The following is a 5,247-nucleotide window of genomic DNA, read 5'->3' as shown; positions in this document are numbered from 1 at the left end:
TCGTATGCGACTCGAGAAGCTGTATAAAATTGCAATGGAAAATGTACATCAAAGCAGCATTCTCATCATTCCTGATACTCACATCTGCAATGCATTCCCTCAGATGATTTGTGTCTCAAAATTTCACTGAATAAACTGTATCTTTAGCATACCAGAGTTAGTAATCATGAAAGTTCAATCCATTAAAAAATATGTACACATTGTCAAGGATTCTGAGAAGATGGTGGTGTCTACGGACCATCATTGCAATCCTTCCACAAAAATACACCAATCAGGGAGCACAGGAAAGCAACAGAGAACTGAAGGGAGACAAGAATCAGGAATCCACAATGAGTTGTATACAGTTGGAAAACTGCTGCTCCCACTGTCCCTGTCCCTCCCCCTAGCTGGTTGCATGAACTGAAGAAATAGCCCCAGAAAAAGATCCTGCTTTCCTAACCATCATGTATTTGCCTAAACAAAGAAACAGGGCCCCAAGTATTTGCTCTAAAACCAATAAGGCAGACTTCTCTGGTTCCCTCCCACAACCAGTAACTGTAAGCTGCTGGGAGATGAGAATTCCTACGAAGGTTCCCTACAGTACAGTGTGAGGGTCAGTCTCATAAGAGGAGACTGCTCCCCATAAGAGGCTCTGAAAACAAGGATTTCTTGGAGGTCCTTCTGAAATGGAAGTTTGCCTGTGCTTTCCCTGAAAGCCTGCTCACATATAAGAAGTCCCACAGGGCAGGGAAGGAAATCTTGGACAAAACCAGAGAGCAACACTCAGTCCCAAAGGGGTCTTGTTTGTTGTGGGTTTTCCAACTATAAAGATGGTTGTAGAAACAGAGTATTAATCAACGAGAGAAGGATTGCACCCCCTGGTGGACAGATTGATTAATACAGCTTCCCTCTATGGCAGTGCATGCTTGTGAGCAGATTCATCTATTTATTGTGTTCTCTGGTGTGCTTGGGAACAAATTAAAGTTGAAACCCAGTATCTGGAGCTTTTCAATACTAATTAAACCAAAGATCAAGAAGGAACTATCACAGAAAGGAATATCGGGAAATATGATTGCAGAAAGTTTGTAAGTCCATCTTTAAGTCTATTGGAATACCTAAAAGGTGTTCTAAAACTTGCCCAGTGAAATAAACTTCTTGCAGAGCCTTTGTAGTGTATAGGACCTTAGGTGGAATCCTGAGCCCCATCCAGAACCTTCTGAGGTGGGACATTCCCACTTGAAAGGACATGCAGACCAACCCAGAGCGACTAGAGGAACAGAAGATACTTCTTTAAAGAAAGACCAACAGGAAAAATCAAAAACAAAAATGGCAGTCTGATTGGCTACTACAAGAACAAACAAGTTGTTCACACGGAGACATCAAGACAAGCAATCAAGTCCCTTTCAGACAACTCCCCCTCCCCCCCCCCCCAAGACTGAAACTCAAAGAGAAAACACTAGCAGACATATCAGCTTGCTGGCAACCATGTTGGTCTACTTGTGAGTGGAAGTGGGGGAAAGGCAGCAATGAAGATATGGTCCGAGTTCGACCATGTTCCATAGACTCCAGTTGGCCTTGAGATGAAAGAGAGAAGAGGAAGGGTTGGTTGGTATGAAGAGTGGAGAGACCTGGAGACTCCTAAACTCATGGAGAAGGACCAAGCCACTGAGGGCTAGAGCTGAGAATGCAGCATCCAGCTGATATGAAGTGAGGGGAGATTCACAAGAACGCCCAAACTCACAGATAGTACCTATTTGACCTAGCTTTGATGGCTTGATGATGAGAACTCGACTAGAGGAAGATAAAGAAATTTGATAAAGGAAGCAAGTTTAAATTGCTACAATTTGATGAACTTGACCTATACTTATGGATTTAGTAGCTCAAAATACAAACTGAGCGGGAAGGAGTCTTCACATCAAGGATCAAACCTATCCCCTCTATACAAAGGGTTGATAGGGACAGGCAACTTAGACACTGGCTACCTAAAATGGGGGTGGGAGGGCTATAAAGGCATGAAGTGGCTGGCTCACAAGTTTTCAAGAGAAGTTTAGTTTCAGAGTATGCAGGGGAAGGTAAAATCCCCACTGAAGTTTTCCTCTTGTCTAGATGGGTCTGGTGAAAGGAGCTGGGGATAGGATTCATTTAATAGTAAGTCATTGTTATCTAACTGTGATTGTCACAATTGTAAAGGTAGAAGTAGTGTAACAAAAAGGGGGGAGTAGTTAATCTTATATTCCAGAAACAGAGGACCCTAGGACTATCAAGAGATGAGAGCAAGAGCAAAACATGGGACCCTAACCAGAGAAGCAGTGACACCAGAGATGGCAGCAGAGGTGACGGTATGGAGAGATAGAGAAGTTGAAGACTCTATACTCATGGAAAGAGAAATACTGTATGCTGGTGGCCAGGAGGCTGGCTTCCAAAATGTGTACTTTGGTTGTTTAAACAATTATATATTCCTGTGTAGGTTTTGTTTTGTTTTGGGTTTTGTACATAAAGACAGGAGGGGGGTATTCTTGATAAATGAAACAATCTATGAATGTTTTAAAATTGGGAAAGGTGTGAGACAGGGTTGTATTCTTTCACCATACTTATTCAACCTGTATGCTGAGCAAATAATACGAGAAGCTGGGTTCTATGAAGAAAAATGTGGCATCAGGATTGGAGGAAGACTCATTAACAACCTGCGATATGCAGATGATACAACCTTGATCGCTGAAAGTGAAGAGGACTTGAAACATTTACTTATGAAGATTAAAGAGCACAGCCTTCTATATGGATTTCATCTCACTGTCAAGAAAACAAAAATCCTCACCACTGGACCAATAAACAACATTCTTATCAATGGAGAAAAGATTGAAATTGTCAAGGACTTCATTCTTCTTGGATCAACTATCAACACTCGCGGAAGTTGCAGTCAAGAGATCAGACGACGTATTGCACTGGGCAAATCTGCTGCACAGGAACTTTTTAAAGTGTTGAAGAGCAGAGATGTCAGCTTGAGGACTAGGGTGCGCCTGACCCAGGCCATTGTGTTTTCAATAGCCTCATATGGATGCGAAAGCTGGACAGTGAATAAGGAGGATCGTAGAAGAATTGATGCCTTTGAGTTGTGGTGTTGGAGGAGAATACTGAAAGTGCCATGGACTGCCAAAAGAACCAATAGATCTGTTTTGGAAGAAGTGCAGCCAGAGTGTTCCTTGGAGGCCAGGATGGCTAAGCTTCGTCTCTCCTACTTTGTACATATTGTCCGGAGGAAACAGTCGCTGGAGAAGGAAGTCATGCTGGGTAGGGTGGAGGGTCAGAGAAAAAGAGGAAGACCCCCAACGAGATGGATCAGCCAGGTGGCATCATTGATGGACTCAAGTGTGGCAGCGGTAGTGAGGTTGGCCCAGGATCAAACATTGTTTCGTTCTGCTGTGCATGGGGTCACTATGAGTCGGTTCCGACTCGATGGCACCTGACAACAACAACACGATGGTTTGGGGAGGAGGAGGAAATGATGCATGTGCTAGAGGGAAGACACATGTTGACATGGGTGATAAGGCAGGCAATATACAGGTGAAGGGAGGTCAGCAGAGGAAACATGGGGGTGGCAGGAGACACAGGGAGGACTGCAATGGTTAAAGCGAATAGAGGTCAATGCTGTTAACTGTTGGTACTTGGAGGAGATTGCAACCATGTAATGAAGCCAAAGTAGATGATTTGTTGAATGTAAGACTGATGATCTGCTCTGTCAACCTTCACTCAATTCACAATTTAAAAAAAAAAAAAAAAGGCGCTATCACAAAGAGAGAAAGGAGAGATGAAGCAGCAAGCAAAGGCTGAAGGTTCTGATTACCTAAGATTTTTTTGCAGAAAGCTATATGGACAAAAACACAAAATACTGGGGGAAAACTGGAAGTTAACATCCTTAAAAATACCAAAGCCCCAACAAACAATCACAAGACAAACAAAAACAGAAAATAATGGCCCATTCAAATGAACATGACAAAAGGAGAGAAAGTACATCTAGGAATTGTCAAGAAATAATAATAATATACTACCATCACATAAAACCTAATTCAAGAACTAAAGGGAAATACAGATAAAAGAGCTAAAAGAAATAAGGTAAGCAATGCACAAACAAAATGAGGAACTATAAAAAGAGATATTGCAACTGAAAGGGACAGTAATTGAAGAAACACAATGGTAGACTTTACCAACAGATTTAGTCATCTGGTGAGGTCCAGTGCCTTTTGTGTTGCTTTAAAAAGTTATCTGTAATGAATAAGTCATTGGTCTTGCAAAATACTATCATGCAATCTCCAGCATCATGTCTACTACCAAGGTCATATTTCCCAACTATTGATCGTTTTCTCTTGGTTTCCAACGTTTGCATTCCAATCCCCAGTAGTTATCAATACACCTTGATTACATGTTTGATCGATTTCAGACTGAAGAGGTTGCTAGAATCCTTTGACTTCATCATCACTGACTTTAGGAGCTGGTGTGTAAATTTGAATAGTGGTATTAACTGGTCTTCCTTGTAGTCAGTCATATGGATATTATCCTATAACAGACAGCATTATACTTCAGGATAGATGTTGAAATGTTCTTTGGACAATGAATGTGCTACAATTCCTCTTCAATTTGTCATTCCCAGCATAGTAATTACGATTATGTGATCCAAAATGGCCCGTTATCAGCTGAAACCTGTCCATCATGGGTGGCCCTACTGTATTTAAAATATCGGTGGCATAGCTTCCAGCATCAAAGCAAAACATAAGCCACCACAGCCTGACAAACTTTAAGATGAGTGGTGGAAAACTACAGTCTAATATACAAAGGTGAGTCAAAACTTATCTGTACTCCAGTTATATTAAAATGCCCATCCACGTCCATGGCTGATGACAACATTAAGCATGCAAGTGAAATGATTCTGTCAAATAGATGATTATGTGGCAAATCATTTGCAAATCAGCCATGGCTCTGCCTATGAAATAATCCAAGACAGACTTGGGTTTAGAAAAGTTTGTGCTAGATGGGTACTGAAGCAGCTCACAGAAAAGTACTAACAGAAGAGTTTGGACATCTGCAAACATAGTGTGGACCAATACTCAAAGGAAAGTAAAAGTTACTTTTTAAAATTTATTACTGGTGGTTAAGACGTGGATTCATCACTACAAGACTGAGAGTGTAAACAGCAGAGAATGGAATGGAAGCATCCTCAATCCCTACCAAGAAAAAGTTCAAAAGTCAACCAGCAGCTGGAAAAATCAATGCTTA

The sequence above is a fragment of the Chrysochloris asiatica genome, unplaced genomic scaffold (genome assembly GCF_000296735.1).
Source record: "Chrysochloris asiatica unplaced genomic scaffold, ChrAsi1.0 scaffold00008, whole genome shotgun sequence".
NCBI classification, from domain to species: domain Eukaryota; kingdom Metazoa; phylum Chordata; class Mammalia; order Afrosoricida; family Chrysochloridae; genus Chrysochloris; species Chrysochloris asiatica.
This window is presented reverse-complemented; position numbering follows the sequence as displayed.